At 37.6% G+C, this 15,000-nt stretch overlaps 1 protein-coding gene across 2 annotated transcripts in view; it reads right to left on the reverse strand.

Moving 5' to 3' along the window:
- LOC106883189 (zinc finger protein ZIC 5) overlaps positions 1 to 15,000 on the reverse strand; it is a 352,921-nt gene that overhangs the window by 197,828 nt on the left and 140,093 nt on the right. The gene's annotated exons all lie outside the window — the stretch shown is intronic.

Raw genomic sequence — 15,000 nt, forward strand, 5'->3', positions numbered from 1 at the left:
ATTGTTGTCGTTGTTGTTAGAATAGAGGAGTCGCTAGAGTGCCTTGTACTATTTAGATAAGATTTTTTATGGCTTGAGTTCAAATTCTGCTGAAGTCTGCTTTGGCATTCATTTTTCTAGGATGTCATGTAATATGGCTAGAATCGCTAACCATAATATGTGGCCAGGTGCTGCATTTAGAAGTCATTACCATTTTTATATTATATTGACAACAGTAACGATTCCAGATATCGGCAAAAGGACACCGGTATGGGAAGTCGAATGATGCCAGTATATTGCTGGTACCTATGTTTTCAGAAGGATTTCAAATCTGGAAACCAGACGCTAAATACTGCAAGGCATTTGTACAGTGCTTTGGCAACACTTATTCTGGACAATAATTGTAATGTAAATGCATACGTACGTACAGACTTACGTACTGATATTGTGTGTGTGTGTGTGTGTGTGTGTGTGTGTGTGTGTGTGTGAGCATGTGTTTATATGTGTATATAAACAACTTTCTGCGTCCTCGTTATATATATGCAATGAACGTAAGAAGGCGTATGTTCGTGTGTCCATGTCTGTAAATGAGACGTAGCAAGCAGCGTATGTATATATATATATATACATATACACACACATACATACATACACAGATTGATGCACACACACACACATTTATATATATACTTATACATATATGTTATGTAGGTATGTATGAGTATATACGACATTGTATGTGCGTATAAACCATCATAATGTCTAGAATACTCTCAACGTCCGCTATTCCATGTTTCTACATCATTTTATAATCTCGTTTCAGCACGGTTCCTTCACCTTTCCTGACATACCTTCTCTCAGTCCCCCTTTCCATAAAGCACACTCACACACACACACGCGCGGGTGCGAATACACTCATACACATTGTTAACGTATTTTCCACCCGACGACAGTTCAATGAATTTAGGTCTCCATTTCACACCAAATTTATAAATATTTAATAGTTAAGACGGGGCCCTCATGACAATTAGATTTCATATCATTACAAAGAATTAACCATTATCGCATCGCGTGAATTTTTCTCGAATAACCCTCATTAACTCTTAAACTACTTATTTATAATCTTAACGGAATGTTTGAGCAACAAGTCCACACTCTCCCTGGATACGTCGCTAGCCCATCACAAGTACGCATGACTATGTAGTTAGAAGTTTACTTCGAATCACCTGCCTTCAAGCTTGAACCATTTGCATGGTAGCATTTATAGTCGGTTCTGTGCGGAAACTTCATTCGTTTGTGTGTTTGTGTGTTTGTGTGTGTGTGTGCGCGTGCCTGTGTGTGTGTGCCTGTGTATGTGTGTGTGTGCGAGCGCGCTTGTGTAAAATATGTGCATGTATGTATTAGAGAGAGACAGAGAGTGGGTGAGTGTGTATGAAGGGGAGAGAGAGAGAGAGAGAGAGAGAGAGAGAGAGAGAGTGTGTGTGTGTGTGTGTGTGTGTGTGTGTGTGTGTGTGTGTGTGTGTGTGTGTGTATCTGCGCGCGTGTTTTGCAACCATGTTCTGACATTGGTTATTGCATGCTACCAATCGTTCTTTCAGCGGCGAGCTGGCAGAATCGTTAGCACGTCGGGTAACATGCTAAGTGGCATTTCGTTCGTCTTTACGTTTTGAGTTCAAATTCCACCGAGGTTAAATTTGCCATTCATCTTTTCGGGGTTGATGTAATCGACTTAACCCCCAAATTGCTGGCCTTGTGCCAAAATTTTAAATGAATAAGGCCAACAATTTTGAAGGGAAGATGCAAGTCAGTTCGATGGACTCCAGTTTTGACTTACTTTATTTTATCAACCTCGATAGAACAAAAAGGAAAATTGACCTCAACGGTTTTTTTTTTTAACTCGGAACAAAGAACCAACTTCATTCTGTTAATATTGTTTCGAATTTTGGCACAAGGCCAGTAATTTAGGAGGAGGAGGTAAATCAATTACATCAACCGGTACTTATTTTATCGACCCCGAAATGATGGAAGGCAAAGTCGAACTCGGCATAATCATCATACTGTTAATATTAATGACAAATTGAAGGCGTCGAGCTGGCAGAATCGTTAGTACGCCGGATGAAATGTGTAGTGGCATCTCGTCCGTCTTTACGCTGTGAGTTTTAATTCCGTCGAGGTTGACTTTGCCTTTTATCCTTTCGGGGTTGATAAAATAAGTACCAGTTGAGTACTGGGGTCAATGCAATCGACATCTTCCCGCCACAAAATTGCCGGCCTTGTGCCAAAATCTGAAATCAATATTAATGACAAATTGTTAATATTAATGGCACATGCCATTAAATATTGTTAGTATTTGCCATTCACTTTTAATATTACATTGTTAATATTTGACATCTATGTTACTAATTACTATCGTCATTTGGCCATGACTCGACGTCTTTAACCGGATTAATGTGTTGAGAATAAATATAATAATAATCAATAATTTTACATTAACCGATAAATGAATTGCAAGATGACGTCACTAAGTGTTTTTGACAGGTTTGTTACCAACTGCGTTGACATGGTATTACTAACTAGACTGACAAATCGTCTGCTGCGGCATTAACATGACGTCACCGACTCTGTTGACATCACGTCAACAACTGTATTGCACTGTAGTGATATCACTGCACTGTTACATTGAACTTTGTGACGTCATGAAGTGAACTGTGATATCGCTCATTCTAATTGCCCCGCGTCACGTCAGTAAATAGTAAGATTCTATATCTATGTATGTTCTTGGTAGATAACTGTATTCCATTGTTCATTCCCCCAAACCCATGTAGATGTATAAAGACAGAGTAGGCAAAACTGGAACGTCTTTACCATAGTTCTCCTCGATCTATAATTAACAACAATAAGAATAATTACTACAAGGTTAATTGCATGAAGAACTACTATGAACGATCATCTTGCTTTCTTTTATTAGACTGCGGCCATGCTTAGGACAGCTCATTGAAAGATTTCAGTCGAATGAGTCGACCAAGCACTTATTTTTTAAAAGTTTGCTACTTATTCTATCGGTATCTTTTGCCGAACTGCCATGTTACAAGGACTTAGAGAGACAGACGTTTCTTAAGCGGTGGTGGTGGTGGTGGTGGTAGTGGGGGACAAACACATTCACAAAGACACATATACACACACACAAACACCCCCACACGCACACACACATATATGTACGTCAGGTTTCTTTCAGTTTCCGTCTACCAAATTCACTCACAAAGATTTGGTCGGGCCGAAGCTATAGTAGAAGACACGTGCCCAAGGTGCCACGCAGTCGGACCGAACCCAAACCATGTGGTTGGGAAGCAAGCTTTTTACTACAGTCACGACGGTGCTTCGTTGGTGGATCAGTAGAAGTGGTCAAATCATAAATACATATATATATATACATACATAGTTCTCATAGTCGAAACCGACGGAAAATCATTTACTTTACTTATTTGGGTGTGCGTGTGTGTGTGTTTGCATGCGCGCGGGTGGCTGTGTGTGCGCACGCGCGTAGTGTGTGTGTGTGCATGCATGTGTATGTGCATGGGTGTGTATATGTGTATTCATATTATGTGTTTTTTCACAATAGTATTTCCAGAGGCTATGAAAAAACAACAACACAAAAACGCCCTTTCCTCGCCAAATACTGGTCCATTCATTTCAAGCTAGATTTTACACTCACACTCAAACTCGCACATTTTATGTGTGTGTATGCATACACTCTCGGAGTGGTTGGCGTTAGGAAGGGCATCTAGCTGTAGAAACCTTGCCAGATCGGATTGGAGCCTGGTACAGCCTTCTGGTTTGCCAGCCTCCAGTCAAACCGTCCAACCCATGCCAGCTTGGAAAGCAGACGTTAAACGACGATGATGACGATATTATATATATATATATATATATATATATATACATACATATATTCACACACACATATATATACATATAAGTATATATATATATATATACATACATACATATATATTTACATACATATATTCACACACACACATATATACATATAAGTATATATATATATATATACATACATACATATATATTTACATACATATATTCACACACACACATATATACATATAAGTATATATATATATATATACATACATACATATATATTTACATATATATATATATATATATATATATATATATATATATATAAATGTGTATGTGTGTTTGTGTGTATTATTTTTATTATAATATGTATAATAAATATGTATCAAAAATCTATTTTTGCGTGTTAGTACGATCATGCAAATAAAGGCAACTTTCTTGCATGGAAAAGTCATAATGAGGTAGTGGGGTGGGTTAAGAATGGTAGGGGATTGGCTTGAATTAATAGAATACTCTCTCCTCCCCCTCCCTCTCTCTCTCTCTCTCTCTCTCTCATTGCGCACACACAAACAAACGCATATGTGCGTGTATGAGTCTGTGTATATATGTATGCACAAATGTGTGTGTGTGTATGTATGTATGTATGCATATATATATATATATGCATACACATTCATGTGTATACACGTTTCTAATTATGCTGTGTAATGCAGCAGACACATAAAAATAAGATCGCTCTGTATGCAGATTTTTCACGTGACTGCATGTCAAGAAAACATTCAGAACCTGCACTTTCGTGCTTCTGTCTGTTTGTAGAGGAAGAAACAGAAAAGAGTCAAAGAGAGGCATACAGTTGTTGTCGTCAATAATAACGCTTGTTTTGTGCCTAAGCATGATAACATAGGCAGAGCTGCTGTTAGGGTTGTATGTTTTTCTAGAATCATTAGAAAACAGATTTTGGGGTTGCTTTTTTTGGCTTGGTGGGGGAAGGCGATATTTCGTTTCTGCATTCAAATGTTCTTTTTACCAAAAAGGTGCGAAGAGTGGAGTTTAACGATGTCTTATATTCTGGACCTAAGGAAAATATTCCTTATTGTCTATTATGTTGTTTTTTTTTTTATTCAACGCGATGAGCTGGCAGAACCGTTAGCATACCAAACCAAATGCTGGAATCGATAAAATAAATATCAGTCAAGTATTGGGGTCTATGTAATTGACTTCAACCTTCCATCAAAAACTGCTGGCTCTGGCCCGAAATTTGAAACCATATTTCTGTTCCTCCGTGACTGATGTAGCGAAAGGAGGAATTAATTTTCAAACTAATGACCTAATCCTAATTCTTGTAACAGAGTGAAGACCTCTGAAGGCACCCAGGAACTAGGTAGCGATGTTGAATCGGGTGATGGATTAAATCTACAAGCCAAGAACTCAGAACGCAATGAATCGGTATAAATACTGCCAAAATATTTGGTCTTGGCGCTCTAAGACTACTACTAAGGCCACTGACCAGGATCAGTACATTATTTTATCGACCCCGAAAGGTAGAAAAGCAAATCTAACTTTGGTGGGTCTGAACTCAAAACGCAGAAACCCTGAACAATTACCGTGGGTGCCTTGGCTCACGAGTCTCATTTCATGTTTTGTCCCAGGGTCCCAAAAACAACTTCTTAGTAAATTTTGATATGTGCCATATTTTTTCATTATATTTTGTGAGGCAAGAATCATATTTAAACATGATCCACTAGTAGAGAGTTTGATACACTGGTTCGAAACTGGGACCCATATAACATTTTTAGGAGTCCATGCAAGCAAAATAGTGAACTGGATAGTATTTTACTTTGGATGTATTTTTTGCTTTAGATGTATTTATCGCAAGAAACAGCTAGGTTTCTTTTTCTAATGTTTTACATTGTTGAACATGATTCCTACCACTGAAACATGTTCTCTCAAAGAATGCTAGTGCAAACCTACACAAGTGAATGCATGAAACCCCCCCCCCCCCCCCAAGAAACAAAACAACATAATTTTGAAAGACGTGTCTATAAAACTAGTATTTAAACATGGAATGGCTGGGGGGGGGGGGGGGGGTCCACCAGAGTAAAACAGTAATCAATGGGGTCCATAGGTAAAAAAAAAGGTAGAGAACCATTGGTTTTTATCTCACATCTCATTACGTGATGAATTAAAATGTGCAAAATAAAAGAACAACGAGAAAAATATGAAATATAGAAGAAAAAAATGTTCTAGTGTACCAAACTTAAGTAATCGTAGCGTGCTGGATCCCAAAAGGCTCCTAGAAGAGAAATAAGCTCTTCTACGATTGGCACACGGCCTGACGTTTTGGGAGTGGGGGATAATCGATTACAACAACCTCAGTGCTCAGCTGGTACTTATTTCATCGATTCCAAAAGGAAGAAAAACCGAGTCAACCTCAGGTATTCTGAATTCAGAACGTAAATGCATATTATTCGGCGTGATAACGATTCTACCAGTTCAATGCCTTTCACAGAAAAGAAACATTTCTTTCTGATAAAGGTACAATACCTGAAATTGTTTCTTTAGTGGGGTTAGTCAATTATATCAACCCAAGTACGTAACTTCAAAAGGATAAAAGGCAAAATCGACCGTGGCGGAATTTGAACTCAGATCGTAGACGGACGAAATGCCGCAATGCGTTTTATTGAGCGTGCTCACGATTCTGCCAGCTCAACACGTTTCATAGAGAAGAAATAATGAGACACCCCACCAGAGTGTCATGTGGGTCTTGCAAATGTACCAACCTGACCCTCCAGATGTCTAATGGGAATCAACGTTGGCGCCTTTAATTTGTGTGTGATTTTGGTAGGTATTTGAAGCAGATTGAACGATTGTTTAGAGTTTGTGGTGTAGACCTTTGTCACTCATGTGAGAGCAGAAAGGACACAGTTCAGATTAGCTGAGGGTGGCAATCTTGGGGTCATAGTTAACAGGGGTTTTCTTAGTTTAATCTAAATTATGGAGAATGGAGGTGGAAGCGAGACCTTAAAACCGCAAGGAAATAATGAGTCACGAAGGAGTCTCAACATAGTTAATTGAACGGCTAAGTAGCAGTCAAATCTACAGCATGTTAAACCTTGCTCTCATAGAACAGGAAAAGCGTAATAGACAATGTAGTTCTAGATCCTGCTAAAACGTGAGGATGTCAGGAGTGGATTGTTTTGATAACATGTCTGCTCGATCACAATTGACTCACTGTTAAATAACAACAACAACAACATCAACAACATCAACCAATGAACTTAAACGAGGGGAAAATTGAGAATCAGAGAGAAACAGGTATACATAAGTACATTTATGCGTTTGTGTGTGTATACACACATATATAAATTTATGTAAGAGGGAAATTTCATAGAGTGAGAGAGACAGAGACAGAGAGCCACAAAGAAAGTGTGTATGAGAGAGATACGGAGGAAGAGAAAAGGAGTGGGGCGATAGCTGAAAAGAAAGACTCTATTTTGATTGATAATAATCTAGAAACTTTCTCACCAATTTTTAAATATTAATAATTATTCAGAGCTTTGAACCTGAAAAACTGCACTAAATGGAAGCTTTAAAAAAAAAACAAAAACAGGCTTTGATTTAATTGTATTCTTATTGTTATATTGTTACTATTGTTAATATTAATCTTTCGGCCTGCCCTGACTCATCCAACCTACAACCAAAGACGTTTCTCATAGTCAGACGTCGTGCAACTAAAACTACTTGTATTTTCTGTGTCGCCTTCCTTTTCTAAATGAGGAAGATTCACTGTTATTTCTAGTACATTATGCAAGTATATAAAGACTCCACTATTTGCTTTCAGCAGTGTTTGTCCACCTAGAGATATAAGTTTGAGCCAAATATTCCCCGCCTCTTTACTTGCAAGTTACTTTTGCTTACGTTATTTTATAATAACAATCGTCATGTTAAATAAACACATGCACAAATTAATTAAATATTCTTTCTTTCGGCAAGAAATTCTCCATGGAGGACTGTGTTAATTTTTTTTATTTTTAAACTTCCAGGTACAGGTATGACTGTGTGGTTAAGAAAGTTGCTTTAAAATCACGGAGTTTCAGGTTCAATCCTACTGCGCGGCACTTTGGACAAGTTTCTTCTACTAATATCCCCTGGCCGACCAACGCCTTGTGAGTGATAATTTTCATTCACAAGGTATTGATATTTTGGTAGGCGGAAACTATGTAGAAGTACGTCGTAAATATATATGTATATATATACGTATATATATATATATATATATATATATATATATATATATATATATATATATATGTGTGTGTGTGTGTGTGTGTGTGTGTGTGTGTGTCTTTGTGTTTGCCCCTCACTATCACTTGACAACCAGTGTTGATTTGTTTATGGTCTTGTAAATAAGCGGTTCGACAAAAGAATAAGAGAATTAAAACAAACAAAAAAGAATTTAATTACAAGAGTCGACTAAAACCTTTGGAGACGGTGCCCCAGCCTGGTCGTACTCCTATGACTGAAACAAGTAAAAGATAAAAAGATTTGTAACTGAATTTATTTCTACAACTTCCTCTAGCTATCAACCTTTTACTCAATATGGACAAATGCAGTTGAGATATTGGTTTCAAATTTTGGCACAAAGCCAGTAATTTCGAGGTAAGGGTCAAGTCATCGACCTCAGTGCTCAACTGGTTCTTATTTTACTGACTCCAAAAGAATGAAGAGCAAAGTAAATCTCAGCGGAATTTGAAATTTGAACGTGAAGACGAACGAAATGCCGCTAAACATTTTGCTCACTGCCTTATGTAATTGAAATATTGCGAGTTTCAAACCAGAAATCGAACTTGAAATCTGTTGTTTTATATACAAACATGTTTGGAAATAAACCCAGTATTTGGCAAAATTTGAAGTCTCATGGCAAATCATGCCATAAATTGTAACATCCCATGGCCCTCTCATCTACCCCACACTTCTGTTCCAGGTATGACGAAATCTGTGCAGCACCTCTAGATTTTAAGTCCTGATTGCTTCGTGCATAGCATCGGTTCTGCCCTGATCTCACATGTCACTGTTCGAATGTAATCGACAATGAAATGTCTGTTTGAATTGTATTGGCTCACTTCAGAAATATTACAGGTGAAATATGTAAATTTTTCCTAGGTAAATTAACAAATGATAAATTTGATGAAACAGTTTAGTAGTAGTAGTAGCAGCAGCAGCAGTCAAAGACATATGTGATGGTCTGTGGCATTGTTTTATCAGCACCAAGGTGAACTGGCCGTTTTCGACTCTATAGAAATGATAACCAAACTTCTCTTAAGTCACACAGGCTTGTACTGATATGCAAAAAGTGGACTACTTTGAGCATAGGTGTGTGGTATCAGGGCAGGTCGGGGGCTAAACAATAAAAGCATCAACGGACAATATTCAATCCAAAATATGTTTAAATAAACAATACACATATCTACTTCGAAGTATAATATTTCAGGCAAGATTTCCGACGAAGAGTCCAGTCCCAAAATGTCCCAACTTCTGCACAACATAAAGTATCGTGTAATAGGATTGTTTATTTATATCTTTATGTTATAGGGAGAATTTAAGTTACTACCAAGAAAGGATTTATACATGTATGTGGATTATTCATTTTCAAATCCACTTCCTAACGATGTTGGAATAGGAGTAAGCCAATCTAGATTAAGAGTGACTTAAGAGTATACTCGTTAATTTCAGAGTGCTTACACATCTGTTAATAACGCCATGATATTCCTTTCTGAAGTACTTATCTAAAGGACAGGCGAACTAGGCTGTTAACTCAACCATAGATACAATAAGCTGAATTATAACATCATGTGGTACTTATAGCTAGGTGGGTATGGTTATTAAGAGTTAAGTATCTTGGCTTTGGATATAAACTGTTAACTACATCAGATTGTGGTTCCTTCTAGCATCTAAGTAGACTACGCTGTTGGGTTTTGAATATCTCGGCCACTGGTGTAATACAGTTGTACTTATAGCTAGGTCAGCAAACCTGTTAAGCATTAAGAAACTTCGTTAAGGACCCAATACAGTAAAATTTTCCACGTTGGTTCTTCCTTACATCAAGGCAAGACTGAACATCTGTAATTTGAGTTCTTTGCCTAGGACACCGACTGAACTTGTAAGAGTGGACGAACCAGCGGTCAATCAGTTGGTTATACAATATCCTAAACAACTTACATATCTGTGGTCTTTAAGGTTCTCTCAGCCTCAGTGTGCATGCCTACTATATAAAGGTAACCATAGCTGTGAGGTTCATGCAGCCTTACGAGTCCGGATTCAATCCCATTACGCTCTATTCATTAATAGTTTCTGAGTCAAATTTGATACAAAGAAATGGCGAACAATCATGGATACTTGTTAAAAAAAACTAACTTCTTAATCATGTGATCTCGGTTTCAGTCCCATTGTGCAGTATCGTCTATGATAGTCCCAGATCAGTAGCCTTGTGAATGGATTTGTTTGATGGAAACTGTGTGGAAGGCGTAATGTGTGTGTATGTATACCCTTCTCATGACATTATGTAAACAAGTATCACTTTCGTACCGGCGATGTTATTCGCTTCCGGTTCTCATTGAAAATTATGCCTGGCAATTACCTTGCTTGGAAACAGGTGTGGGTTGTCGACAGGAAGGGAGTCTGACTGTAGAAACCCCTGCCACAAAAATTCCGCCTGACCCATGCAAACATAGAAAGTTGACGTTAAATGATGATTTGTATGTGTATACGACCGTGTATGTGTGTATCTATTATGCCTATGGTGAGTGAGTATTTACATTCACGAGAAGTGACAACAGTTTTGGTACTGGTGTTTATATATCGGTGAAAGATAAACACACGGTTGAGAAAATGGCTGATAAATCGGCGCATCGAACGAATATGCTTTGTGGTATTTATTTCGTTCGAGTTACTCTTATAATTTCTTGCCGCTCTCATCTCTGGAAACGCAGTCACCGTTGTTGCTAAGTCCTGGCTGAAGACCGTCAGACGTTTATGTCTGCAAAGCTGCATATTTTTAAAATACCCAAATTAATTACAAATCGGTGTCGAGCGATTTAGAGACGAGTTAATTTGCCAGTGTACCGAATTCACAGCACGATCGGTGCTGTTTAGATAAAGTTGTTCAATTAACGACTATTCCAACCTTTTTATATTTCCATTACTAAATTGTCTGCTGTGCTCACAAGCCGAGTGATCACGTAGTGGAGATTCAAGCATTCGTTCATCCGAGGCCCGCGTTGAAATTCAAAGAGAGAGAGCGTGAAAATTTAAGGATCTTTTGGACGATAACTGACGAAGAATTAGCAACGTCCCGTTTTCTGTGTGAATTTTCGGTTTGTTCTTTTATATTTGTTCAAAATTTGGAACTTTTAAGTCTGTCACTATATTCTCTTATCTAGTCATTTCTCACTGTTTACGGGGACGTGAAGAAACCAAGTGGTGATGGAGGGGGACACAAACACACATATACACGATAGTCTTCCACAGTTTCCATGTACCAAATTTACTCACAAGGCACTGGTCAGTCCAGAGCTATAGTAGAAGATACTTACCTAAAGTGCCGCGTAATGGGACTGAACCCGAAAACTTGGGGTTGAAAAACAAGCTACTTAAACACACAGCCATAACTGCGCCTAGATGAAAGGATTAGAAATTCTTGAAATCTATTCACACTATAAATATGTCAATGAATGACTATCACTGTTGTTGTTTATCACTTGAGCTGAACAAACCTAAGATTAAAGACATCTTAGCTGTGACCATCCTGTTTTTGGTGCTCGGGGAATATTAAGAAAATATTATAGCGACGATCTAGCGGAACTCTTAGAGAGTAGGATAAAAAAAAAAAGAAAGTTGCAGAATATTTTTCCGATTCTTTACGGTCGGAGTTTAAAATTTACACTTCACCCAAAGTAAAAATAAAGCATTAACTCAGGGCAGAAGATTTATTTATCGGGGTACTGAATAAACTGGTTTGTGATATTTATTCCGGTTCTTAACGTTCCTTGTGAAACGAATTTGTCTTTTTCTATATCTGGCAAGATGATCACTTCTGAACAAAACACAAAGCAACGAGACAGAATCTTTGGATTCTCCGAAGTTATGGCGGTTTACAAAGCTTTTCAAGGAAGTCATCGGAGACACCTTTCTGTCCACCTTTAGATCGCAAGAAAAAGAAAAGAAGGAATGTTTTATCTAGTGTACTTTCAGAGAATGGTGTTTAACAAACCCTCATCTTCTGGGGTCAAACAGAAGCTAATTCTATGGTTTATTATTTATATTTCTTTGTACCATTCCATTTAGTATGTGCCTGTTTTGTTCGGACAAGTAACTCCTATGTTATCAAAGAAGACTAGAAACTATCTATTGAAATTATACTGGCCCATGGAGCAACATCATTCATGTTTCTACTCATTGACTTCATATTTTAATCCCGATATGTTTTGGAAATATTTTAGAGATATTGTTTAGCTATCGGTGATTCAGTGGCAGAACGATTTCCTGCCATTCGAACGACCTGGTTTCTTTTCCCGGCCGCTGCAAAATTATTTAATTTGGTATATTACTTCAACCAACATTCTTAGAGTAGGCCATTCCAGATCGAGCAGATCTATGATCAAAGCTACCAAAATTTGTCTCCATAGCTCAGTATTCTTTTACTTGTTTCAGTCATTTAACTGCGGCTATGCTGGAGCATTGCCTTGAGCACTTCATATGAACGGGGGTTTATAATTCTTACTGGGCACTTTAGTGCTATATTTTAATGGTGGTGTCCCAGCATGATCACAGCCTTTAGGGTACAATACATAAAGGAGTAAAGAATATAATTTCTAAGTAAAAGAAAAACCTAAATCCTCTTAGCACCCAGTGACCCTTATAGAGCTACCACGACAATTCAGCCTCAAAGGAAGGGCTACCACCCAAGCTAAGGACGGCCAATTTAATGCTGTTTCGAGAATGAGGCTGAGAGATAGAGTTAAATCTTCTAAACAAATTTTGTTATCCGACATGCACACACACACATTTTCACATAGACACGCACCCCAACAAATTATATATATATATATATATATATATATAAACACACTCACACACATATATACACAATTAATAATCTGATGATCTATTTTACATATTTACAACTTTCTGTTTTGCTACTGCTGATGAATTAAAATATTACGTAGGTTTCAGAAGTTTACCACGATATTATGGAACACGTGTTTTCAATCTCAGATCTTTTCTTATCTCTGCATAATTATGAACTAACAGATACAAAATAAGCCGCCTAACTGAGAGTTAAATTACAGGTGATATTAGTTATATTAATTTTTAAATTTTGCAAGGCTACCTTATGAGTGTACGGAACAGAGAAAAGAGAGTTTCGACAGATTCCCAAGCGTACCCCAACTCCCCAAAATCTTACACATGGTCTGGGCAAGGTAGACTTAAATTCAGTTCTCCGATTCATTTAAGCGGAAACTCATATCAGTTCTTCGTCATTCAAGAAATGCGCACAAACAAGCGAACACATTCATACTCAACAGGTAACTTCTACAAACCTGATGTATTGAGCGCTTCTCTCTCATTCCTTCAATACACTTCAACATTTCTATGTATATGTACATGTGTGTGTGTAAACATCACCAATGTAGCCTACTTAACATATGTGAGTAGTTGAACAGCCGCAGTTTCCGCACGGGAAGATCCCTTTATAGATGTATTGTGTTAAAAATCACAATATACATCAGAGCTAGGCGAAAGGAAAGCGACCTACGAACGTTGGTAATATGCTATTCCATTGATAAAAACTTTGCTAAATACTACACAATTTTAACCGCTGGTTACAGAAAATTTACAAAAATTCAACCTTGATTATAGATTAATGAATTATAAAGGCTCAATAATTGCAAGATAATTTATTATATAGAGTTAATAATTATACATTAGTAATAGGAACTTTGTATCCCTTGTTGCCATCCACCCATAATTATATAATTAATTTAATTTCTCAAAACTGACTACATTCCTACCGTTACCTATTAAATAGTGTAAATTTGAGTTCTCTATAATTAACCGTTTGAAGTTATCTCTCCTTGGATTTGGCGTTCTAATACATATACAGAGGAAGTAGTTACTTATCTATCTCCTCGTTTTAATAGATTAGTCTATATTTCGACTAGCTTATCTAATTTATTTAATATCCCGTTTTAATTATAATTACGTCTTTAATAATTTTGATAGGTGTAGGGGGTGAACCGATGGCACAAACTTGCCACCAGTACATTAATCTTAAAGAACAATTCTCTCAACAATTCGTTGAAAGTGATAAATCCCTAACTATCTACCATATATTCGCAAATTTGCAAATATTCGAGTGAAATTTTAATCAGTGCCTAAATATAGACATTCCAGAATAATTCTTGAAAGATCTTCCGTTATGGAAGCCCCTTTGGCGCCACTGTTCTATCTCCCGGAAAGCAAAGCTCCGTATCTATATCGCATTGGCCCTCTCCATTCTCCCCTCTGGAGCAGAAACGTAGCCCCTATTGAACAGCCTGGCAAAGAGTATCGATGACTTCGATAGCAGAGCCCTGAGAACAATCGAGAACATCAGATGGTACCATCACATTTCCAACAAACAACTGCTTGCGCGCACGCATACAAGTACCACAACCACTAACGTACATATATATTTTACATACACACAGACATACATACGTATGTATGTGTGTGCCTGTGTGTGTACATATATATATCACGTGGATCTGAGGCCGATCCCACTGCCCGGCAACTCGGAAAAGTGTACTATTCTCTGACCTTGGTTGGCCTACATTACAACTGAAATTGGTTTAAACAGAGACTGTCTAGAAGCCCATCGGACGGATTGTATCTGAAATTCAAAACTCCAGCCTTGTCATGCTGATTCTACCTGAGAATTGCTCTAACGACACATGCCCCTGACGTATACTCAGCCAGATACACGCTAATTCAATGAGCTTTGTATTTCAGTTGTTTGCAAACTGAAAACTCATACTCCGTAATTCTCACTAAGATCCATATGTGATTGCGCACGTGTGTGTGTGTGTGTGTGTGTGTGTG

This window comes from Octopus bimaculoides, chromosome 19 (genome assembly GCF_046866305.1).
Source record: "Octopus bimaculoides isolate indiv1 chromosome 19, ASM4686630v1, whole genome shotgun sequence".
NCBI classification, from domain to species: Eukaryota; Metazoa; Mollusca; class Cephalopoda; order Octopoda; family Octopodidae; genus Octopus; species Octopus bimaculoides.